The sequence below is a fragment of the Sciurus vulgaris genome (genome assembly GCF_902686455.1).
Source record: "Sciurus vulgaris genome assembly, chromosome: 2".
In the NCBI taxonomy this organism is placed as follows: Eukaryota; Metazoa; Chordata; class Mammalia; order Rodentia; family Sciuridae; genus Sciurus; species Sciurus vulgaris.
Genome location: NC_136462.1, coordinates 201,191,276 through 201,217,702, shown reverse-complemented (window position 1 = coordinate 201,217,702; position 26,427 = coordinate 201,191,276). Strand labels below are relative to the sequence as shown.

Genomic DNA, 26,427 nt, shown 5'->3' with positions numbered 1-26,427 from the left:
GCAAAGACTATTTTAAAGACCTAGGGAAATGGAAGGGCCTATCATGTCTGTGGATTAAAAGATTTGTTTTAAGAAAGATATCAATCTTCCCCAAATCGATGTATAGATTCTATGCAATCCCATCAAAATCCCAGCAGGGCTTTTATGGAAACTGATAAGATGGTTCAAAACTTTACATAGAAAAACAAGCAAAAGAGGGGGCATGGCAGCTTGGAAAGATGGCAGAGCCCGGCCCAGGGCTGGAGGCAGACTCGCCAGACCAGGAGGCTCCACCTCATGCCCGGCCCCCTACTGCTGGTGTCTGGGGTGGGAAGGCTTCTTAAAGGGGCCATTCTGTCTGATGCAAGTGGTTCACAGCGTCCCTGGTCCAGCCAGGAGAGGCCAGCAGCAGCTCCCCACACTCATAGCACACACACAAAAACACAGTGAGATGTCATAGCACACACACAAAAACACAGTCCACTCCACACAAAAACACAGTGAGATGTCCCCTGGTGGGGCAGAATTCACTTCTGTTTGAGGACCACTAGAAGAGACAAACAGGTTAGTAAATGGAGACCGAGACACAGACCACACCCACAGCTCCTTGATCAATGACAGTGCCCAGTAAAGCTGACTGTGAGCACCCCAAGTTCTAGTGTAGAAGATGTTCCCAGGGCCCCTGTGTCACCCAACAAACAGCCCAGGGTGCCAGCTCCCCAGCTGCTATGCACTGGCTGCCGAAGGTTCACGCCTTTTCCAGAGCTTTATGCTGTTGGTAGGAGTCACATGTAGAAATTCCCCACGGTGTCATGCTCTGTGCTTGGGAAGGACCCCTGGCCACCCTGCAGTGCCACAGACCCTCAGGAGCACCCACAGCACCAAGCTTCTGGGTCCCCACCAGATATGCACTGTGACCCCACTTCCTCAGCCTCCCCTCCTCCAGTACCTCCGTGCAGATCCCTCCTGAAAGCAGCCGTCCTACAAGTCACTTGCAGGACAAGACTCAGCTCAGCCTCTGCTTTTGGGGACATGACCTAGGATGCTTAGCAATTCCACCCCTTAGCAGAGTCCACTCCACACAAATGTTTATGTGTGTCCACCAGGGACACAGTAGGTGGTCAGCAGCACTGTGCCAAGTGCCCACCAGCAGCAGGACAGATGCATCAGGATTTCTTCTTCAGTGGAATTGCACCCATGTAATGAAAAGGAACACCACGCAACTGCAGCCAACAGGGGTGTGGCCTCCCATCAACAGAGGGAAAGACCACCCACAAAAGACGCACAGGGAACAATTCCGTTGTTGCAGAGTTCAAGAACCAGCATGAATCCTCACCACAGACCTTCTGTAGGGAACCGCTCTTAGGGAACCTCACGGAGGGGTGAGGTGGCAGCTCTGTGGTAAGACCCTTGCTGGGCATGCACAAGGCCTTGGGTTCCAGCCCCAGCACTGCAGAAAGAAAAAGGGAGAGAGGCCAGCACTTGGAGTTGGACCTGCCTGGCAACCTCCTGAGTATGGGCGGTTGAAGATCCACAGTCATGTGCACCCGTGTATGTACGTGATATTGAAATAAAAGTATGTTCTTACAAACAGCTCATCTTCTTATATATTTAGTAGTAAATCATACAAATGTACTTCCTGCAGCAAGTTCCTGAGAATTCTTTATTGGATTTCTTGCTAGTGCTTTATATCCCTCAGGTCTTTTTTGCTGAAAAGGGTAAATGGGTGTCAGGGATGTTTTCCCACCTAAGTTGGCTGCCAGCCAGTCTGGGCAGGACTACAGCCAGGTCATTCTCCAAGCCCCAGATTTCCTGGTCCACTCTCCCTGAGGCCCTTGCCTGTCCATCATTCACTCAATAATTATTGAGCAGCTCTTCTGAGCCAGCCAAGGTATAGGCCATGGGGGTGAGACCCAAAAGAAGGTAAGATGGCCCCTGTTGTTGTGCCCACAGCCCAGGACAGAGCTGCCCTGGGAGCTCCCACCGTGCCTTCACCCGGGCCGTGGAGCACTGTGGGAACAGCTCAGGCACAACGCTTGTGATAAGATTATCTTTTGAGATAGTAACTGGTGATAGGAGGGAAAGCGGAAGCTGCTGGAAGAGTGTTCTCCATTCTCCAAAGGAGCTGGTGGCCCCGTGGGTATGGACCCGAGCCCGGGAGACTGAGCCCAGAGTGCCCTGAATCCCTCAAAGCTCCATGCAGGGACCTCCAAACTGTGTGGGACTGCAGTTCCTCCACCTCCCGTCATTTCACCTCAGAGTCTGACTTTTGAAGCCTGAAGAAATGAAGCTTTTCTCATTTCCCCATGTTTGTGGATAAGTCCTCTTCCACCCAGAGCAATACCACTAGTCACAGCCAGAGAGCCGCAGAGGGCAGCCAGAAGCCAGCAAGGTCGAGGTAGAGGCAGAGTCCCAGAGACACTAGAGGGTATCTGGGCATAAATGTAGGACCACCATGTGACCCACAGACAACGGCTGTCACAGGTGCCCAGTCCTTTTGGCTTAGAAAGATCGACAGTGTCATAGGCCTGCCCTGACATTCCCATGCACTAAGCCCGCTCTGACACAGGCCATCACAGCGCTGGCCTGTACCCTTGGCCACACCCAGAGGCTTGTCCCCAGCTACAGGCTTCTCCGGGGCGGGACTCAGCCAGACCCTGCACCCCTGCAGACTCCTCCCAAGACAACCAGCGGAGCCATACCCTCTGAATGACCCCACGCTGCCGGCCCTGATGAGCTCATCACAGAAAACTCCGATTGCATTGTGACCAGGGCCTCCGAGGTGCAGCCCCACCAGACCACGGTTGTCCCCACAGCCCGGGAGCATCTCCTGCCCAGCTTGTGTGAAAGGACGTTCTTACCAGGGTGCAAGATGCCACCGAGTCCCGCCTCCCTCTTAGTGAGATAAAGTCAATAGATAAAACAAAAGCGTAGCCTGCCCAGGCTATTATTTAGGAAGATCTAAATAAATCTTCTGCCCTAACTCCCTTGTAGTTGAAAAGTTAAAATGTACGTTCATTAGAACGAGGTTCTCAGCCTGCGTCCCCCACTGTGGGCAGTCGGGTCGAGCCACGCTCCGGGTCCCGACTCTCATTATTCCGACCGCAGGCCCTGCGTGCCTCTCAGGGCAGGCAGCCCTCTGTGTTCATGCAATTCAAATCAGCATTCAGATGTCTGCATTCCAGTGACAACTGTCCCCTTCCTACCGTTATGTGCCACTGATCAAAGGCCGCAGCGTGGGGCTAAGAGGTGGGAAGACAGGCCTCAGAAGTGGCTTGGGTAAGGATTCGCCACAGCAGCAGACTTCAAACTGCAGCGAGATGTTTGCCAACAGGTACGGGTGAACTCAGCCCGGCTCCCAGCCCCAGGAAGGAAGGGTCATCACCACACAGAGACCTTCCCCGGGGAGCCACCGGCAGGAAAGGAGCTGCCTCAGCCTACTCTGGCCTGGGCTCCTGCCTCTGTGTTCCACCGTGTCTGCATGAGCCGGTGCTGCCGGGCGAGGCCGGTGCAGCAACACCTAAGAGCACAGCACAAACTGCTTCCAAAGACGGCGCGAAAATCTCACCAGCGGTGCAGGACTTGGTGTCGTGGATAACTGTGGTCTCGGAAAACCGTCTTCTGAGGAGGCTCCCAGGAGTGAAGAACGGTCAGGAGAAGGAGGCCCAGGCCAGCACACCCTTCAAAGGAAACATCAGATATTTGAACAAAAACCACTCTCAACAGAGTGGCCCTGGCGACCTTATTTATAACAGGTAATTAAACAACTGGAATGTCCCTCCAGGGGAGTGTGGCTAAGCAACGGTGCCACACTCAGCACAAAAGGGAAGCCAGCACAGTGACGGAGAACAGCAGGGACACAGGGACCTCGTGCTGAGTGAAAAGCCAGACCCAAGAGAACATGGGGGTCTGATGGGGTTACACGTAGTTCAGGGCAGAGGGACCCTGCGACGGGCATGGGCAGCACCATGGCCTCGGGGAACAGGGAATCATTCCCTACCCAACCCAGGTCCAGAAACTCGTGGGGTGGAAGAACCGGCACCCAGGAGAGGAGCGTGGGCAGGAGAGGCACCATTCAGGGCCACAGGAGGCAAGGTGGAGTCGCCCCAGACCAGCCTCAGCTCCAGGGTGGAGGGTCACAGACGTGGGGGAGGAGTAATGACGGGCCGGACAGGCCTGTGAGGAAGGGGCGTTCGTGCCCATCTGGGAGGAGCTGGAGGCCTCCGGGACCTGGGTGCCACCTCCCGTCTCTCCTTTCATGGTCTAGTCCTGGTCCTGGCAGCTGGTCGGGTCTGTGACCTTGAAGGGGAAGGCGAGGCTCTGCGAGTCTAGGTCAAGTTGACCTTGCGCCTACGTAGTTCCAAGAAGCGTCTCTCGAACATCCAGCAGGCCGGTATGCAGATCTGAGCAGAATTGACCCAACGGTTAGGGCAGCGAAGGGGACAGACTCCATGGGAGGACAGAGGCCAAGACGTCCGTCCTGCTCCAGCCACCGCAGGACGTCCGCAGGCCCAAGGCAGAGTCAGTGTCCTCAGCAAATCAGCCTTCAGGTCCCTGAGGAGTAACCGAGGCCACCACTGTCACCATGACCCACAGGCCAGAGGTGCCATCGGCAGCAAAGCCGGGCAACACCAGGAATGCACGGCCCAGCCCCGCGACCTCCAGAACTGGTACTTCCTAAGACTCCAGAGTGAGGCGGAGCTGGAAGGCTCACAGGCACACGGGCCGGCACTCGGGGCTGAGTGACTGCGTCCAGATGTCAGGGTCCAGGAGCCCAGGGCGGAGACCTGCGCACCGGTGCTCCAGGGAAAGGGCTTCGAGCTGCGTTTCCACTTACGTGGGGCCCCTGGAGTGGTCGTCAGGGACAGGAAGTAGAACAGAGCTGCTGGGCTGGGGAGGAGAGGAGGGAGTTGGAGGCCAGATGGAAAGCCCGAGGACGGACAGCGGGCACCGGGCGTGCCCAGGGTCACTACTGACTGCTGACACAATGCAGGGGGTGACTTCTACGCTGGTGTGTTCCCCCACAGTTAAAAAAGAAAGAAAGAAAGAAATTGGGAAAAAAAGTCAAAACTTGGTTTTTCCTTCTCTATTTTAAGGTCAGACCCCAGTTGTGATTCTAGTTAAAATATCAAATACATACGTGAATGACCTCGATCATTCACACTTCATTATTTTAAGATCAAGTTTTGATCGAGTTTGAGTTTTACTGTAGTTGTTTTGTTTACCATTTAATAAAAATCAGACACTCACTATAAGTACATTCCCTGATGAGGCCCTTGGCAAGGTGGTAAGTACCCTAGGGTCACAAGCTGGAGCAGAAGTTCAAAGCTTCACCAAGATTTAATTCAAAATTCTTTTTCTTAAGATGTATTTTAGCTTTTCCAAAAGGCCTGGATAGAGCCGTGGGGGGCTCGGCGGAGGACACTTGCCTAGCATGTACGAGGCCCTGGGTTCCAGCTCAGTACTGCAGAAGACATTTTTTAAAACCCTGTACAGTAGAGAACACCAGGCCAAATTCCAGCGCGGGTTCGACTGTTTGTGCAGAACTTAGGGTAAGCTCTTGCGCACCTTTTGTGTGCGAGTTCATCTTCCTGAACGTCTTCGATGAGTGCAGAGGGCTGTGGTTCAGCACCATGCGTTTGAAATGCCGAGGGCGCTTGCTCTCTGCTCACACCACGTTCCACGGCTAGCACGCTGCACACACATGTCTTCCTCTCCCGAGCACAGACTGGCAAGACGGGGAGGCCCGATGTGGAAGCGGGGCCCAGCATCATGTGACAACAGTGCTCTCAGGACTGGGTGCTGCTGGAATGGCCCTCTGGGCACATTATGCCTCATGATCTCATTATCTCAAGTCAGATCATCTTCATACCTCACACCAGCTCCTCAGAACACTCCTGCGAGGTAGAGGGTGTTACTGTCGCACTTTACACAGGGACAAACTGAGATGGGTGGGTGAGGCAGCTGGCCACATAGGGAGACGAGGACTGAACAGCAGAAGCGAAGTCCAGAGAGGTCTTCACCACACACTAAAGTACTTTGAATGATGCACAACCTTGAGGCCAAACCACAGCAGAGGCGCTTTAGCACTTGCAATTTTGAGGAGCTTCTTATCTGACCTTTAGGGAAATGTCACCCGATACACTGGCATGGCTGGCTCCTGCTGCCCAGCACACACAGGCCGTGGCACAGCTCGCTGTGTACTGCTGTACTGCAGCCACCTTGGCATCCTTGGTCACTTCCAGTAAGTGACCTGCTGCTTCTGTCTGCATGGGGTCCTGCAATCTGCACACCCATCCTGCCCACTGGTGAGTCACATGGAGAGTAATCCCTGCTGCCTCTTCATCTCTGATTGATGGGCGCACAGCAAGGCAGAAAGCAGTGGGACATCACCTTCAGCCTGTACCCCTGCGCCCTTGTGCAATGGCATGCTCTCCGTACTCGAAACCAAAACAAAACACAAGTAAACATGTGCCCATGGGTAGGACAGCACAGGGCCAGTGCAGCTGCCCTGCCAGCCAGCCTCACCCATCGCCCTTCAGCTCCCACAGTCCTGGCTTGCATTTGTGCTCATCCCTCTCCAGTCTCAGTCCCAGGACAAGTGCAGGCCGGGCCCCTGCTCCTGGGATGCAGTGTGTGACGAGCCATCCCGTCATCTCAGTCCCAGAACAGGATCCAGTTCCGCAGCTCCAAGTGACTCTCAGGACCTGGGCATGGCCTGCGTTCTTGGCTGTATGTGAGCCTGCCAAGGCATGCAAGCTGTAGCCGCCTTGCCACCGGAGGCAAGGGCAGGGCTGAGAACAGGCAGGTAGCACCGGCCGAACTGAGCAGGCCCTCGCACTAGCAAAAGAACGCAGCGTTTGCTGCTGGTCGCCGCCCAGAGGTCCTTCAGGATGCCACTCTGCACCCGGGACCTCTTCATGGCTTCCTGTTCTCCAGGCACTGAGGAGGACATGCTGGTGGGTGGGGCCCTGCCAGGTTAATTGGTGCCTGATAGGTGAGTAGTTCACCTGTCACCCCTGTGCCAGCCAGAGGGAAAGTGGCAGGGAAACGGAGAGTGGGAGCCAGTCCCAGGGAGGCCTGCATCCAAATCCTACCCAACCCTGCATCCTGGAAGCCAAGGAAGGCCCCTGCACACTTTTGCACACATGCTCACACACATTTGCACATATATGCACATGCAAAAGCACACACTTAGACAATTACATGCACAGTCACACATTCACATGCCCAGATGCACACTTGCACACATTCACCTGTGCACAAGCACACACCTGCATGCACATACATACATACAGGCACTCGGAAATGTACTCACAGGTATGCAAACTCACAAACTTGCACACTCATACACATACACAGACTGAAAGACATGCACCAAGCACATATACACATTCAGACACACTAACACAAATGCACACACTAATGCACACACATTCACTATTTCTCATACATTCACACATGCATACTTGTGTGCATATACAACCAACACACACAAACATATCCACACTCCCACACATGCACACACACTTAAACACACTTAGGCACACACACACAAATTCATTACACACACACTCACACAAAGCACTTTCAGTCATGCACATACATGCATACACTCAACACACACCCCCACAAATATCTCCAACCTCACACACTCCCACATGCACTCATGCACATGTACTCTCATGAACATCACACTTTCACACTCACAGGCACACATTCATAAGCACACATGTGCGCTTGCATATCCACACATAAAGACACACCTACACATGTATATGCACTCACACACATATAAACACACACATTCACAGGGACATGCATGGTGCACACAAGCTCGTGGACATTGAAACACATGTACACATTCATGAATTTACATGCAAACATACTCATGCATGTGTGCACACTCATGAACAATTACTCATGTGCATATGGGCACACATTCCTACACATGCACACACTCATACACAAACCAATGCCCACACAGATTCTCACACACATTCACACACACTATCACACACTCAAAGGCACTCACATGCACAAAAACACATTTGCATACACACAAAGACAAACACGAATGCAAACACATTCATACACATGGACACAAGTGCACAGTTTCACATATGCACACATCCAAATGGACACACATGTACAAACACTTTTATGCACAGGCATGCACATTTACAAATTTACAACCATATACACCGCTTACACTCCCACATGCACACACTATTCATAACACACAAATTCCCACTCATGAAAATGTTCACCTTCTCATTCACACGCACTCACACTCACACATTTACATGCACACTTACATATATTACTCACATGTGCATTGACAAATCACACACACACATACACACATTCACACTCACACATACATACACATGCACAAAATGCACATGTATATGCAAAAACATGCACACACTCATGCACATGCAAAAACATGCTCATGTTCACACATGAACACATGCACACACATGAACATACACACATCTCATGCAGACTCATGCACACACACAAATGCACATGCACAATTATACATATTACACACATCCTATATACTCACAATACTCATACTCATACACATGCACACTCAAGCCCATACATGCTCACAACCCCACACATGCAAACCCCCACCCTCACACATGCACATTCCCTCATGTTCATATGTTCACACATCACTTGCACACACACACACATGCACTTTCATATGCACATGCACTCATGCTCATGCAGTAACTTGCATACACACGTGCACACACTTCTACACCCTAACAGGTACATATTCTCAAGCATACACTCACACACACCCATACACACAAACACACCCACACTTACTCACAGACATGCACTCATGCACACACACATACTCACACATATACTCACACATACATAGGCACACACATATAGGTACATGGACACACATGCATGTGTACTTGCACACAGTAACACATTCATACACACACACCCCTGGACACATTCACATGCATGAACATACACACATACTCCCATGCATATGGACAAATATGCACTCACACATGCGCACACTCACATGCATATGCAAACCCTCACATGTGCACACACTCACCGCCACGCCACATGCACTCATACTCACGCACACACTCAACAAGGAGGCAAACAACCAGGCAGCAGGTGCCTCCTGGTGGAAGTCCACCTCCTATGAATTCCCCATGCCACGGCGTTCTGACCTGAGTCCCATGCACATCTCTGGGTTTCCAGCTACGCAGAGGAAAGACAAACCTAAAACTCCCCAGGGACTCAAGCACCAAAACCCAGAGTCACAAATCTACAGGACAAATAGATGTGTAAATTATGGGAGGTGAGGGCAACATGAAGAGTAAACGCTGACTAATTGCAATGTACGAACCGTATGTGGATTTCGATTTGAAAAAAAAAACGTAAAAGGAAAAATTATTTTAACAATTGAGAAAATTTAAATGTGGATTGGGTATTGAGTGAAATTAAGAAATCAATAGTTTTTTAAGGGCTGCTCACGGTACTGTGGTTCACTTAAAGACATGTGTCTTTATCTTATAGAGACACTTGTAAATGTTAAATTATTGGTGGGGCGCAGGAATACCAAAAACACTGCATTGCAAGGGTAATCCTGGCCCAGACAAGAGCTGCCCAACCCACTCCTCGCCTGCCATGTCTGACACTGGACACTCAGAACATAGCTGGTTCCAACAGGGAGGGCCAGGACTAAAACAGGTGCTCTGCTGGATGTCAAAAATTCAACCCCCAAAGGGCAAAATGGCTGTTAATCATTTAAATATTGATAACACATTGAAGGGACAGTGTTTGGATGTGCTGGGTTAATAAAGTATATCATCAAAATTTCATCTTTTTTTCATCCTAATGAGACTATTGGAAAGATTTAAATTCACATATAGTCTCCATTATCTATTTCATCGTGACACTCCAGGTAAATAATGAGGACAGCAAATACCCAGAGTGGTCCTGTCCCCATGAGCTCAACTGGGACCATCTGCACAAAGCAACGCCCTAAACCATCACAGAACAACGGGCGCAAGCCAGGACATGCGCTTCCAGCTGATAAGACGGCATGTCCCGCATGAGTCCGACAGACACAAGCTCGCTCCTGAGGCCTGTGCAGCTGTTAGGGGTGAGCTAAGGAGGCGCCTCCCGGCCTGAGCGTTATGATGAGCGGGTCATGGTGTTGGGGAACCAGTGCTGCGGGGAATGCAGCTGCTCTCAGTTTGGGGTTCCAGAAAAAATCTGCAAGAGGAGCAAGAAATATGGGGCGGGTCAGAGGAGCCAGGGAGGGCGGCCGAAGATTCAGGAAAACGGCAGGACCTACTCGAACCTGGTTTTCCCTCTCTTACTCCAGAGCAGGTCGCTCCGCCTCCCCACCGTTCTTGTCTCTGGTTTAAAGCAAGAGACAAACCTCATGAGTCGGTGAGGGTCGATCTCCGACAGGCTAAAGGAACTTACTTTTTAATAAGGCAAGGACGCTGTCCCCAGGAGGCCAAGGACTGAGCCCTCGGCCGGCACTCCCCACTTGGCCCCCAGAGGTGGGGGAATCAGTTCTCGGTGCAGGGACTTTTCTCTCTGTGTCCCTGAGGGCTGGTGCTGACCTAGTCTGTGTCCCTGAGGGCAGGACATCCCAGCCAACACCAGCTGTGTAGGAGTAAAAGAGTAACGAGGACGAAGCAGGGCCTGGGAGCCGTGCGCTGAGGATCCTCCGCGTGACTGCACCGTGAGCAGCTCCAGAGCGAAGGCCTGCTGTGGCCGCTGAAAGCCTCTGGGAAAGGCTGGGCTTCCCTCTGGGTTCCTAGCCATCTGCCCAGCCAGGCCTGGGCTGGACCCCAGAGAAGCCGGAGCTCACTGCAGAGCTGGCCGCCTGCAGGGGCCCTGCTCCCTCCTCTCTGCCCACCAGCTTACCTGCTGATCACCTGCTGAGAGCTAACCGCCAACTTCCTGGCCTTGTGGGGGCCAAGCGCTAAGCCCCCAGGGCTGTGTACCAGGCAGGTGTTTCTCGGATCTTCACCGTCTGTCAGGGAGGTGTTCTCTGTCACCCTCTCTCTCACTTGAGGAATGGAGGCCAGAAGTGAGGTACCCTCTTATGAAATGGGAGAGTGGGTCACAAAATAGCCACGTCCCCGGATTCCAGCCTGCTCAGAGCCCAGGGAGCCTCTGCCCAACGCAGGCCAGGCGCTCGTTACCCGAGAACTAACAAAGCCTTAACAAAGCCAGGTGCTGCTGTTGAGGGGAGCAGACTGGTGGAGAAGCAGCGAGCAGCACTTGGAGAGAACTTTATTTTTCGCTGGTAGGCCCAGAGGAAAACAGAAACTCCAAATTCTGAGCCCCATCCACAGCTTCTCACAATATTTATAGGTTATTTGACGTCATCTTAGGCCCATCCTATCATTGCGGCTTCTTCCTCTTTTTAAAAACATTCCTAATCTAGGGGCTGAGAGCCCCCGTGCAGGATCTCTAACACAGGGCTGCTCACAGAACAGACGAGCAGAAACGGGTCTGTTCCGTCTAAGAGGGAGGAGTCAGACTCCTAGGGCAGTCACCGACCATCCCGAAGGTGGGCCTCGGTTAAGGAGGCTTCCCGGGAAAGGCTGAGAGGGCAGCGGGACTGACCTCCCCCGGGCATCAGCCTCTTCCCATAACTGATTTATTTCATCTCACGACCAGGTCTGGTTTTGCCATTACACTCCCACCTGCCAGAAACATGCAAAGGCATGAAACCAAATAAAAAAATTATTTCAAGAAATTCAGCATCTGCAAAGAATCATTTCAAAAGACGAAGGATCAGACTCTCATTTAGTTGTTTTCTGAATTCAAAAAACTCTGTGGACTGGGGTTAGCCATATTAGGTTTTGTGTTTTATTTGCTTGTTTTCTCCTAGCTTGCAGGCAGGAGGACCTGTAATCTAAGTTGGTGATTCTTCCCTTCTTCTATTCCTGCTGGTTAGGGTTTTGATTCAGGGTCCACTGTTCTGCAAAGCCCTCTGTAAGCTCGGGGGCACGGTTAGCAGCCAAATAAAATCAGGCAGAAAGCAAGCTTTATTAGAATTTGGCCCTCAGGTGAAATTCCCAGCCCCCAGAGTCAGCATAGGGAGCCTGAGAAAATTGCACATGGCGCTGGTTGTCCAGGGTCTTTATAGGCCGGAATGGGCAGGGGTTCTGCTGAGTGACAGGTGGAGTTAAGGGAGTTAAGAGTCAGCAGGTGGAGTTAAGGGTCAGTGGAATTAAGGGTGAGTGGAGTTTTCTTGTCCGTTTGATTGATCACCTTTTGGCTTGCTGCCCTTCGTCTCAGTTGCTCCGCTCCTTCTCCTACAGTCACCCAAATTCCGACCTAACACCCTCCATCTGCATCTGTACACTGTAAACATGCAAATCCCCAGCAAATGGGAGAGACAACACCCAGGCAAACAGTGACTTCACATGAAGGTACCTGGCTGATTCCTACCTCTACGCGGGGCAGTTGCTGCAGAGCAGATGTGATACTGGGGCAGCACAATCTTAAGTGAATTTTACTTAGCCTATACATTATTTTGAATCAAATCAGTGTATTTTGTATTACTTTTGATTGTTTGCAGGGCTGAGGAGCAAATCCAAGGCCCTGCAAAACCTAGGCAAGCATTCTACCACAGAACTACATCCCAGACCTGAATCAGTGTTTTTAAAAGTGGAAAACTTTATATAAAATCCTGGATATCTTTTTTCTGTTGAAGAAATGGAAACTCCAATACTAAACACCAGGTACACCTGCTTAACTCGCAGCAAATGCTGTAAACTAGCAGCACTTGTTCTCTTTAAAGTGTGTTCAGCTGGGTATGGTGGTGCACACCTGTAATCCCAGAGGCTTAGAGGCTGAGGCAAGAGGATCCCAAGTTCAAAACCAGCCTCAGCAATTTAGCAAGGCCCTAAGCCACTTAGCAAGATCTTGTCTCTAAATAAAACAAAAAGGGTTGGGGATGTGGCTCAGTGTTAAGTGCCCCTGGTTCATTCCTGTTCCCCACAATCCCCACCACTTCCTAGTGTGTCCCTGTTATTGCGATGCTGGTGCCAGTTTTCATCAAACACCTCACCTAAACAAATGTTTTCCTATGGTTTGAGAGTATTTTGGTACCTACATTTTTATCCAAAGATAGAAAACAGAACTCGAGCAAGGAGGGCCTCTAATCATCTTCATACCAGAGCCTGCCCTCCTTAAGTGCAGAGACTACCTGATACCTGTGGATAGGACTCTGATTCACAGTGCAGACAAACTGGATTGCAAGCTAGACCAGCAGGAGCGCTCACAGTTCAAGTGTTTCCACGGAGCACAAAGCACCTGACTGAATGCCCTGCATGTCCCTCTTAAATCAGCTGCTAATAGCCAGAGAGCAAACTTCTGAAGCTCACTGCCTTGAAGCAACAAGTAGATACTTGGAGATTTGTCCTGGGGGTCAGAGCTGTGCTGAAGTCAGGTGGTCGCTCCCCTGCTGGTCTCACCTGGGCTCACATGCGGTGTGCAGCAGTGGTTGCCTGGTGGTCAGTGCCTAGCTCACATGTCTGGAGGCTGACCCAGGCTGAGGTGTGCAGGGAACTGGGCTCTGTGCATCCATCACCCAGACCCCACCCTGGCCATCTTGTGAGGGTGGACAAGTAGTCCCTGCTTCAGTCTGCTAAGATTGAATGGCTTAATAACAGACCAGGTGGCTTAAGAAATAGAAATGTGTTTTCTCACATTTCTGGATGCTGGCCGTCAAGGTCCAGCTGCCAGCAGCCTAGGTTCTGGTGTGGCCTCTCTTCTGGGCTTGAGATGGCACATGCCCTCCCGTGGCCCTTGGTACGTGTGCAGAGAACTGTCTCTGGTGATTCTGACTCATTCTATAAAGACACCATCCAGATTGGATTATGGGCCAGACTGGGTTAAGGGTGACCATAATCACCACCCCGAAGGCCCTGTCTCTAACCACGGTGACATTACGGGTTAGGTTTCAGCCAGCAAATTTGGTTGGCATGCTCCTCACAACCTGGCATTTATAAAGAAGGTTATTTATTTGTGTTTGCATGTATTTGGGTTTGTTTTGCCTTGTTTGTTTGTTTTGGTGCTGGGGTGAACTCAGGGCCTCACACATTTAATTTGGCCCAGGTCTCCTAACCCTTCAGATAAGCTCCTTCCCTGTGCCTGCTGTACAGGCTAGCTGTGTACACAGTTGGTGTCTATTCATGGTGAAGGCCAACAGTGAGCTTCAGCAGTGACGCTGTGTGTAGGAAGCAGGAGGCTGCAGGCCATGGAGCCTGAGCCAGCTTCCCAGGGCTGGACCCGCCTGGCAACTCTCACCCCGGCGGAACACGCGTTTCTTTACAACAGCAGGCCAAACTCCAGGTGAATGCCATAGAGACACACAGAGACGTGAAGACACCTCCATCTCTAATGAAGAGCAATGCCAAGGCAATCAGTTAACTCACAACAAGCAACACACACACAACTGAAGACAAAATTAACTTCCCCTCAGAGATTAACCCCGATGCTCCTGAGCACTGAGGAGCTTTGGGACAAAATCCTAAAACTGACTTCTATTTTGCTCCATTTGTACTGTCAGTAGGCCCAGGAGCAGACCGCCATTTAGTTCAGCACACAAGGTTCCTGACCTATCATTACTGAAGCCCTCTCCCTCACCTCCTGCCGTTCAACTGTTTCCGCCCTCCTCCCCGTCTTCTCCGAGTTAGTCTGATTAGTGACCTATACAAGCAGATCCTAACCTACAAGACGCCGAGAGTCGCTCACATATTTCTCTTGGTACCCAAGGCACAACAGATGGTCCTGCACATGTCTGTGCTCGCATACTGGACAGAAGTTGGATGAGAACTGAGACTGGCCACATTACAACATGCGCTGCTCGACCCGGTCTGCAGATTTCACCTGGATGCACTCATGTCCATGGCCGCCCCCATGGATGCTCAGGTCTCCATGAAGCTCTCCTGCAGTGTGAACTTGACAAAGCCAAAACAGGATAGAGGGACCTGCTCTGTTTCCCTAAGGTGGACACCTAGAGGGGGTCCATTCTGTCGTTCCTAGAATTTCAGAGAATAGTAGGACAGTCCTTTCCACTGGACTCCTAGCAAGTCAACCATTAGCCAGAGCGTGTGCATTTGATGAGTCCACCTTTGCCTCCTTGCAGAAAAGAAGGGCAAGATCCAGAGCTGGAGGTTGAGTCCCCATCTCACAGCTCCCTGGCACCCCTGAAGGACAGGCAGCACACTCCCGTCCTAGTCCGCCTTGCTGCTGTCCCCTGACCTGGAGTCATCGGGCCACGTGGAGTGATCTGCATGTCAGAAGTTATCTGAGTCTCCAAGGACCTCTGCTGCTATAGGTGGACATGGTCTGAGTGTGTCCCCAAGGGTTCATGTGTCAGAAGCTGGCCCCAGTGTGGCAATGCTGGGAGGCCAAGAGACCTTTAGGAGGCGCAGCCCAGTACAAGGCTATGGGGTCAGTGGGGTGCTGCCCTCAGAAGGTGTTCACGCAGTTCCCACAGGACCCTGGTTAGTTCTTACAAAAAGGTTAGTCCTTTGAAAGAGTAGCCTGGCCCCGCCCCACGCTCGGGCTTCCTGTCTCAGCACGTGATGTCCCTGGTGCACACACACTCAAGCCACTGCCATGCCGTCGCCCACAAGGTCCTCACCAGAGCTTAGTTGAAGCTGGGGTCATGTCCTGGAGGCCCCAGAGGTATCGGCCAGACACACCTCTCATCTCTATGAAATACCCAGCCCCTGGAGTTTCATCGTTGTGACAGAAAACACCCGTATACCTGCCCAGCATCCATTTCCCCTTTTCCAAATAGCAGAGTCTGGGTGCCGAAAGGAGGGTGCACGAACCTGTAGCCCAACTCCAGCGGTGGACCGGGGACACAGGCTTGGCCGATGGGCAGCATTTCTGACCAAGTAATGTGTTTAGGGTTGCCAATGGGGCTGAAGCCGGGCTGGGGAGAGCCTTTCTCCTCTTTCCAATGAGGTCTAGATGGGTAGAGCATGGTCAGAAGCTGCTGGTGACCTTCTTTATCCCCAGGGGGAAAGATCGTGCCCCGGGATGGAGCTGGCAAGGAAGAGGGGAGGAGGGTATGGACCCCGGGACACCACTGTGCACCTGGCCAACCTGCCTTGTGGCTACTCTCTGGCTTTTCCTTGACACAATACGATATGTTACTATTTTAAAGGAATGTGACCTCTTTATGTGAGCTGGATTTTGGTGACTGGTAATTAAAAGACTTTTAATGAAACTAACATTGGTAGGGCAGTACCTTTTTGGAGACGAGATGAATTAAACTTTTGTTAACAAGCTAATTAGAGCAGGATTACAGGTTGGGGTCTTTCAGTGCCATCATTTCCGACAGACCCAATCCTGTGAATGTCTTGCAGTTACAGAACCCGAGGGCACCTGCCTGTACCATGGTTCTGAAACCACCCCTTCTAAAACCAGCCCGATGCCGATCCTGTATTCCACATCGAGGGGCCGGCGGGGATTTGTGTCTGCATTAACCAAAGTGGTACTGAATCTTTCATCTAAAGTGCTCTGTTTCCTGCAATGACAGATGAAGTGCTAAGAACATTATAGTACAATTAGTGGTTGACCCGAGAAAAAAGAATTATTCTTTGCTGTCTTCATCAAATTGATTCCAATACTTAATACTATTTCCAGCGATTCTGAGACTCTTTGTCCCTGCTGCTTCTCTGCGGGGTTAAGGGTGATTGTTGGTTTCCTGCTCTAAACTTCGCCTTCCTACAGCAGAAGCACCTCTGTGTTTTCCTGGTGTATCAAGCTGTCTGTATCTAGCTAATGTACCGTCTTGTTGCTGGCATCTCCCAGGTTGGCTATGAGTGGCTTTGGATCAACTGCATTTAATTCAATGTAATTCAATTGTTCTGAAATGATGAAGTTGGAGGGAATAAAGAAAAGAGAAACACAGAATTAATCTCGGCTACCTTATATACCCAAGGGAATTACAAAATGAGAAAGCAGTGCGTGGAGTCTTGGCAAAGATCAATAAAGTAGCAGAAGAACATTCTGAGCATTGAGAATAATAAAGAAAATAAAAAGCAAAGGCTCATTTTGAGTCTTCAAAATGAAAGGTCCTCAAGGAACTCAAAAAAAGTCAGTGAACGTACGGCAGAGGCCTACATGGGTCACACATTCCAGTGAGCTCTTCGCTTCTGGAAAGAATTAGCACACCTCTCTAAGACGTGAGGATTTTTAAAAAGCAGCCACAGTGCCATCATCACACATCAAAATTGGCGATGATTTCCTAACATCACCAAGTCTCCAGAGAGTGTTAATACCGGGCTCGTTCACGGCCGATCCCGACATAGCCACACCCGCAGTCCCGACCAGGGCTCCTGACCATCCGCAGTGTGGGAGGCTCGGTCACCAGCCTGTGGCTGCTCTGGAAGGTGACAGAGCCCCTGCGAGGTGGGCCTGTGGTAGGAAAGTAGGTCATGGGGGCACCAGCGCCACCTCCGTTCTGCCTCCTGGTCTCCTCGAGGCCGACAGGCCTCCCCTGCCTGCCCTTCTGCTGTGATGCACAGCGCTGCCGCAGCCCCAAGCAGCAGGGCCCAGAGGCCGTGGACAGAAACCTCTGGAACTGTGGGCCCACTAAGCCTGTCCCCCTCCTGGACTGGCCGTCTTGGTGCTTCGCGCGGTGGTGGAGCTGTTCCAAAGTCGGCAGACCCCGGGTGTCACTTACTGTGCTTCTCCACCTGTTTCGGGTCCCGTGACTTAGCACGAGGACTGTGGTGCCAGGCACGTCTGTCCAGAGGCGTGCATCTGCGTGCTCCTCGTCCTGTGCCACCAGCAGTCTCCGAGGACAGCGTTACTGCCTAAGAGGGTGCACGCTGGCCACGCTGTAACCCCAGCGCCCGTGCCAGTACCCAGCTGGATCTCCTCCCCAGAGAAGCCCTCCGGCCCACAGCGGCTCCGCTCGGGTGCTGAGCGAAGGCCGGGAGGTCCCGCGTCCTCCCTTCCCTTGTTGGCCTTCGGGTGTGTCCCCACCCCCCTTCAAGGGCAGGCAGTGGCGAGATCCCTGGGCCGCCTCCTGCTCGACTGGGGAGGTTTCAGTCCACCTACTGTTGCTGCGTTGGTCCATGTTCGAGCCTCGGTACTAAGGTGGCTGGTGGGTGAGATCCAGGGTGGCCTGCTGCGGTCATTCCACTCTCCACGCACAGATGTCACGCAGCTCGTGGGCTCCGCACACTGTCCTTGCCAGTCTCCCTGATGCTCCACATCTGCCACCTCCTGCCAGTGGGTGTGTCCTCAGACCTGACTCAGGAGCCTCTTTGCTGCTCAGTTGGTGACATGATCCTGGATCTTCTAGGACGTTTCCTGCTCTGGACCTGGAGCCAGCCACCCTTCCCTGGACCCCTGGTTTGTTTTAATGGGACATGGTGTTTGGTAACCACACTACAGACACCAAGAGTTTCCATGGCGCTAGGTAAATCCTGGCTTCTGTGGCTGCTCAGTGCACAGAGGTGGAGAGGGAGCGCCTGCAGGGAGCCCACGCTGACATTTGCAATTCACACGTAGGGCCGGGGGTTTTTACTTGTCTCTTTTCTGTAGGCTGAATATGCTATTTATCGATGACTTTAACATGAGTCCTTACTTGATTTATCCTATAATTAAGTAGCTACCAAACAACAATACCAGTATTATTATTGACAATATAATTACTGAAAAGAAAATTTCTCTTTGTCTATCAGGTTCCACTGAGACGTGCAGCCTAATTACTGCTTTTCACATGTGGGTTAAACCAACAATTCTGTGCATGGATTGGTTTCATTTTGACTTTGGTTTTGAGGAAGGGTCAAAACAAAAGCAAAATCTCACTAAACTACAGATTAGAACTTCTTTAACAATTTAATCTATGTGCGCCCACAGAATTGACTAACAGAAAAACGGATTCCTAGTTGCTTCTATGGCTTGGTTGCGGCTATTCCCCAAAGATGTGGGTGCTGGAAACTCCATCTCAGTGTGGTGATGAGGCAGTGGGACCTTTAAGAGGCGGGGCGTGGTGGAGGTGATTAGGTCCTGGGGCTCCACCCTCAGAAGGCTGGAGTGGGTTGGCCCAGAGATAGCAGGGGCCCTGGAAGAGTCAACCGGCCCCTCCTCTTGCTTCCTGTTCCACCTGTGATCTCTCCCATGAGGTCTCACTAGACAAGCAAAGACCCTTGTCAGTGGCCAGCCAGATGGGGCTGTCTAATCTTGAACTTCTAGCCTCCAAAACCATGAGCTGAATAGACCCTTTTTATATAAAGTACCCCTCATCCCTCAAGTATCTTGTTACAGCAACACAAAATAGACTAAGTTACACAGGCTTCGTATCTACTTTATTTGCCCTAGTATGTATCATAAACCTCTTCCTCTGTCCTTGAAATATTTCTAAATCATCATTGTAGCACCTTCATTGTATTTTCTCATTCGAATAAATCACAACCCTTTCTGTTAATCCTCTGTTGTAGACCATATAAGTAGGTTTCAATTTCTTAAAATTTTAAACAACACTGTAATGAATATCCTTGGGACCAAATATGTTCACACATTTCCAAATTGCTGCTTTCAGGTAAATTCTCATGAATGTATTTGCTGAGCCAAAAATAAAATTAAAATAATCACCTTCAGACTTTTGTCTTGTGCAGCTAAATTGTTCTCCTGAAGTATTTGAGTTCCCACATCCCTAAACTCTCACACCAGGCATTAAAATTCACGTTAATTTGTCTAATTTGAAAAGTAAATATAGCATTTCGTGTTGATCATGTAGACATGTCTGTAAGTGGTCACTATAGGTCTTCGTTCATTCACTCTTGCACCAACAGGACTGTAACTCAGGGTTTGCCATTTGCCACAGGCTGCGGTACAACCTTGCACTGACAGGGACAATTCCTCCCCTCAGGGCTCAGGGTCTGGAGAACAGGGAAGACACTGAGTGAGGGAGGGAGGAAGGGGAAGTCAGAGCACCCTGAAGCTGTGTCCTAGGAAGGCCCGACTGGGTGGGGTGGGAGAGCGCGAGGCTCCCTGGGTGACCCATGGGGGAGGGGCTGGGAGGGAGAGGGAGGGGCACGTCCCAGGCGCTGAGGTGCGACTTGGCATGAAACAGCCCTTCCCTGAGAGAGACTGCAGAACTCCGGGCCCAGCCCCGCGTGCTGTCCTGTGCAGGGCGCGGTTCACGAGACCTTCCAGGTCCCCATCACCCTGCCACCTTGAGCCTGCTCATCATTCCAGAACATCCTCCTGGCCAGTCACGTGATGGCATGATGTACAGCCGCGTCACGTCCTGAGCAGATTACAAAGAAGAATATTCGTAATTATACAGCCTTGCTGTTACTTAAATATTTACCAACATTAAACACCAAAGGGCTGTGCAAATGATCCAGGGATTCATATTGTTCTGAGCTAATATTCTTTGTACAATATTATGCAAATCGCATGAACTTTATTTTGTTGTTGTTGCTGCGAGCAGCGTGTCCCAAGGCAGCCATTCACTAAGTTGAAGCAGATAAAGTTTTAATAATAAATAGTGATGATGAATAAGTCACAAAGTTTGTGCAAAGCTAATGTGCTCGCTCACCCGAGGGTGGCTTATTAGATAAACAAGCAACATTTTCCTCCCTGCTTTTGCTCAAGTGGCGTCGTTTTCCTGGAAATGTTTGTGCAATAAATTATTTCAGCCCATTAGGTGTTAACGAACAAATCATATTCACTTGCAATCTGTCGTGAATTGCTGAGAATTGAGATTTAAACACTGAAATTATACATTAATTTTACTTTACAACAACAAAGCTGGTTAAGAGAAATTAAACTTGGCTGAAATGGGAACAAAACTGTTTTGATGCTGAATATTTTAAGCCTGCAAAGGAGGCTGCAAATGGTCTCATTAATATTCAGAATGCTTGGGCGTTGGTGACAGGGAGAAAATGCAAAGAATCGCGCCCAGACTTGGGAACAGCCATGAGCGCTGGCGCGTCCGTGCAGCGGTGTGCTTGTCCACATGACGCCGGGCTTGGCTCCCCGTGGTCAGGGCACCACACACCCACGTGTGGGTCTGGAACAGGCCGACCTCCCTCTCGGCATCTGCAGGGTGGAGCTGATCCCGAGCAGTGAGGTGGCACCTGTCTGTGCTCCTAACACCCTGTTCCATTTAGAAGGGTGACCAGAGAGCACCTTGGAAAATCCACCGGACAGCACACAGCTGGGAACCACCTACGTGTGCTCAGAGGCAAAGGACAGGAGGAGAGTGCCGTCTGTCCATCTTCGCAGTTCAGCTATCTACAGCTATGAAATGGGAGGAGAAAGCCCATACGCTCCAAAATTGATTTCCAAAATACGAATTTTTTAATCTACCATGAATTTTATTGAAGGAAATCATATTTACAGAAATGCGTGCAAACCTTATGTGATGATGGATCTTCACGAAGTGGACAGAGTTGGGAGCCAGCAGCCACATCCTCTAGAACATTACGTGCCCACCAGGGCACTCCTGTCCTACCCTGTGACATCATTGCACAGCGCTGGAGCGCCCACTCCTGCTGGCCGGGACTTGCTGGGTCACCTCGACGTCCGTGAGGCCCGCCACATCACTCCCTGCAGCTTGCCCTCCTGGTTCCACGGATGGCTGGTACCCTGTTGCGTGAACACAGTCTACGCGCTCTCCTATTGGTGGATATTGGGGTCCTCTTCAGTTCTTAACGATCACAGACTGTGCTGCGCTAAACAGGCGACCATCTCTGAACAGAAGGAAATGGTTTTTAAAGCAATTAACTTGCAGAACGCTCACTGGTAGGAAAAGGGGCAGCAGCACCCGCCCACACACGCCATGTTCACCCGCCGTCTCTGCAGAGACCTTTTCTGAGGGATGTAAAACAGTGACCGCGCCTGCCCCTGGAGAGCGCTGAAGGGACAGAGGCAGGTCTACCTTTGTCTATCCTTGTTTGCATTTTGGTCCATTCTAACTTTTCCAAGGCTGTAGATGAAGTTTTCCATGGAAAGCTAGACAATCATCGGGGTGGAAATGCAGGGAACTGAAGTGGCTGGGTTCTGGCTGAGCCTGTGGCCATTATTGTGACACTGCAGCTTTGCTTCCTGGGACCACGTCCCACTTGCTTCCCGGGGTGAGCGAGAAGCCTCTGACCACCCGTGCGCCCCGTGCATCAGGACCCACTCAGGCTTCCCGGCTGACCGGGGACATGGGTGCCATTCAGCCAACTAGAATCCAGGGGGCGGTGGGCTGCCCGGCAAAGCCTGGACGTGCTGGGGACAGGAAGTGGGGAGCCAGAGGCTGTGAGGCCCAGCCTTTGGGGCAATGCCAGGATAAGCCTCAGGGGCTCCTGCCCCTCCTCAGCCCTGAGCACAGGCCAGGCCCTTGGTGACCCCAGGAAACGTCCACAGTTTCTGTGTGGGATGCTTCAGGCCAGGGCTCGCGGGCATCCTCTGTAAAGGGTCAGCCAGTAAATACTTCAGGGTTAAAGCCATTTGGCATCAGTCCAACTTCCCAACTGTCTCATTCTACCATAAAGGAGCCCGAGACAATACAAGAAGGAACCTCCCTGGCTGTGTTCCCATAAAACTTAATTTAGGACACCAAAATCCAAATTCCATAGGATGTTCACATGTAGAGTTATTTTTTATATTTCTTTTCCAGTCATTTAAATATGCAGTACATGTTCTTAGTTTGGGGGCTGTTCAGTGGCATGTAGGGGACTGGATTTGGAACATCCACTGCAGTTTGCCAGATTTTATTTTAAATAGCTATAAAAATAGGTTAAGACAGAGCCACTGGACAGGAATTTACCAATTTATTTATTTTTTATTATTATTTTTTGATTTATTGTACACAAATAGGGTAAAACTTTCATTTCTCTAGTTGTACACGAAGTAGAGTCACACCGTTTGTGTGATCATACATGTACACAGGGTAATGATGTTTGTCTCATTCTGTTATCTTTCCTTCCCCCACCCCTCCCCACCCCTCATTTCCCTCTACACAATCCATCCTTCCTCCATTCTTCCCTTACCCCCTCCCCCTCGTTATATATCATCATCCACTTATCAGAGAAATAGGGATTTACCAATTTAAAGTTAAAATTCTTTTAGTTGCAAAACAAAAAACAAACAAAACCAGTTCAATAAAGACAGAGAATTTGAGGGAATTTATAAACACATGGTCAAGAAACCAAAGGGGCCAGGAGTTAGACGTGGAGGCTTAGAGGTTTGGCTAGCATCAAGTCACGCTCTCTCCTCCCTTCCTCCTCCTCCTCCTCCTCCTCCTCGGCTTCGCCTTCCCTCCCCTCCCCTCCTCCCTGTCCTTAGAGCCACTCTCTCGGCCTCTTCTGGACTGCATGATCTTTAGTGCTTCTCATCCTATTCTTCAGTCTGGACAAAGACTCTGCACCGGTGGAAGAATCCTTTCTGAATTAATTAAAAGCTCTGCTCAGACACCACCAGCTCTGCAGGCCTCCTCTCTGGTCAGAGAAGTCCCACCCTGCTTCTCTCTTGTGCTTACTCAACAGCCATCTGCAGAGCATCTGGCCCCATGTCAGGTGCCAGGTGAGTGGACACAGTGGTACCATCGGGAACTTCAGTGGCTGATGGGAGACGACCAAGTAAATAGGATGTGACAGGAGCTGGCTTTCTGAATACCTTTCTGGAGAACTGCAGTCTTCTCATTTCCTTGTCCATCTCCCCTGTGACGGAGACCTACCATCCTAGGACTTCAGATGCCTTGCGTCATGGGTGAACTCAGTTCTTCATTCTAATGGGTACTGAGACTCTGCAGTGTGCTGTAGAGACATTAACCAGCGCACCAGAGACGGAGAAATGAAGCCAGAAACGCCGTCTCGCTCAGTCGAGTGCCTGGTCCAACGAGCAGTACCTGCTCACGTGCAGCACCTGGGAACACCCAACTCCTCTACCTGAGAATGGGAATTATTCTGAATTCAGCTGCCCACAGCCAACACCCAGCTCCACACTGTGCACTACCCTCCCAAACCTCAGGGCTGCCACCTTCCAAACCACAGGCAGGCATCAGGGAAGAGCCTGTCTCGTGAGGTTGTGACAAAGTTACATTGAGATAAGTCACATAAAATGCTTAGCAGATCTCCTGGGGAAAACCACTAAAGTTAAATAAACATTATTTAATACAAACCTAACCCAGACCCTGAAATATAGTGGATATTCAATAAATGCTCTTTGGATGGATTTAATTTGGATGGATTTAATTTGCCTGTTGGCGCCTCTTAGGAAAACGTCTGATTTTTTTTGTTTTAATTCCAGTACTGGAGGATGGAACCCAGGGTCTTATGCATGCAAGGCCAACACTCTACCACTGAGTCATCCCCGGCCAGGAAAAAAGTCTCATTCACACGGCTCCCTCAGCTACTCCCACCTAATGTCACACGCCTCTAATGCACACACTGCCTTCGGGGGTCCAGCTTCCCAGCTGACACCCCCACAGAGGCCCTGGCCTCTCTTCCCTAGACCCTCGCCTGCACTGGTTCCCCTGTGCTGTAGGGAGGGCAGTGCACTAAAACTGGCCTCGGAATACTCAGGTGGAGGGCAGGGCAGCAGACACAAGCTCCTAACATTGTGCAAAGTTTTAAGGCAGGGCGGACGCCAGAGCATGTCAACAGTCCTGCTCGGCAGGACCTGCCACACAGCTCCCCTCACAGACCCACCCCACTCCGGGTTACCCTGGCCTCACGTCCTCAGGCTCCCCGAGCCGCCTCTGCATCTGGTTGCAGCTCAGCCAGCTGACACAGAAGAGGGTACGGCGGCAGAGAACAGATCAGCACAACCACAAGTGCAGCAGGAACCTGCTGTCTTGTGATGTGAGAGGTCGATACCGTCTGAACAAAGAGAACCAGACACGCTTGGCACAGAACCTGGCTTTGTAAAGACCCGTGGAGGAGGCAGAAACAAAAGAGACCTAAAAAACCTAGATTCCACAAGGACAGGAGCCCCTTCCAAGCCCTGGCTGACGGCCACCGCAATGGAGCCAACGCAGCCCCGGCACCTGGGTCCTAACAAGGAGGTGGCCCCCACCCTCCAGGGAGGACAGTACCTACTCACTGTTTATCTTCTTTCACATACAGTGACTGGAACAGGAAACTGTTTTACCATTTTAATCCTGGAATAGGATTAGAAATTATGAGATGTACAAAGGAAGAAAATGAGCCCCATTTTCAAAAGAAGAGACAATTTCCAGAAGCAAATCCACAGATGACCTCATGGCTGAATTAGCAGCGGCTCTCACAGAGCCATGACAGAGCCATTAGAGGGCTCACCAGAAATGCACAACATGTGAACACGGGGAAATTCTCCCAGAAAACTGGAAACCTCAGCTGGCAACTGGAAATGCAACAACTGAATTGTACAACCTGGAAGTTAATGTTTTATTCAATATTTTATTCTTCACCAAAGGCAAGATAGCCTTTAAAGAAAACAGGAAGGACCGATGAACTTGAGGGGGGGACATCATGAATCATCCAACCTGAGGCGCCGGCATTGCTAAGCTGGAGGAAGACGTCTAAGGACCGTGAATGGACGCCTGGCTTGTATCATCAGTAGCTGGTGTCCCCAAAAGACGGAGGCTAGGACAGTGAGGAAGTTTTTTGCCCTCTCAGTGGAATCACTAGATGATGGTGAGAGACATCACCCTAGACAGCTGAGAACCTCAGCAAACCCCGAGCCAGAGAGACAAAGAAAATCACAATAGGAACAGCATAACCAGACTGCTGAAATCAAAGGCAGAAGGAAGCCTGACAAATATCCCCCGGGGAAAGCAGACACTGCACCCGCACAGCACCAGGAGGAGGCAGCCACCATAGCCAGGCTCCAGGGGCCTCGGAGGAAACAAAACCACAGTTGGAGCACATCTCAGAACTGGGGACTGGAAAGCCCTTTTCCGAGGGACAACAGCAGGAGAACTCACAGTGAGCAGACAGGTGCTATCACACACACAAAGGCTAAAAGGCACTTTTTTAGAATTATGGGGAAAGGCACCACACTATTGACTGTGCGAAGCACAAACAATAACGTGTTTCAGGGCCCATACCATACACAGCGGTAAGATATGTGACCACGAAAGAACAGTGTCGTGGGGAATAAGCAGAATCATACGATTGGGAGGTATTTACATTGTTCATGAAGAGGTAAAGGGGTCGGAGCCGTCCCTGATGATTCAAGGATAAATGCTGCACTACCTAAAGCAGCCACCAAAATGACTTTTATAAGATAAAGCTTGAAAAGAGGAGGTAAAATGGAATACCTCAAACACACTTACTTAACCCAAAAGAAGACAGTGAAGGGGGAAGCAAAGAATAAATGGGACAAATAAGAAAAAAATCGCAGAATGGTGTACTTAATCTAGCAGTACTGACACCGCACCGCAGATAGTAAGCCGCCCAGGCAGACGGC

General features: G+C 50.7%; 1 long non-coding RNA gene across 1 annotated transcript; it reads right to left on the bottom strand.

Moving 5' to 3' along the window:
* Nucleotides 1–848: 848 nt before the first annotated feature.
* On the bottom strand, nt 849–18,373 carry LOC306654236. The gene is made up of 3 exons (XR_013761914.1): nt 18,091–18,373; nt 3,548–3,659; nt 849–1,429 (listed from the first exon to the last, which is right to left on the bottom strand). It is a non-coding gene; the product is annotated as an uncharacterized lncRNA (long non-coding RNA).
* Nucleotides 18,374–26,427: the final 8,054 nt, after the last annotated feature.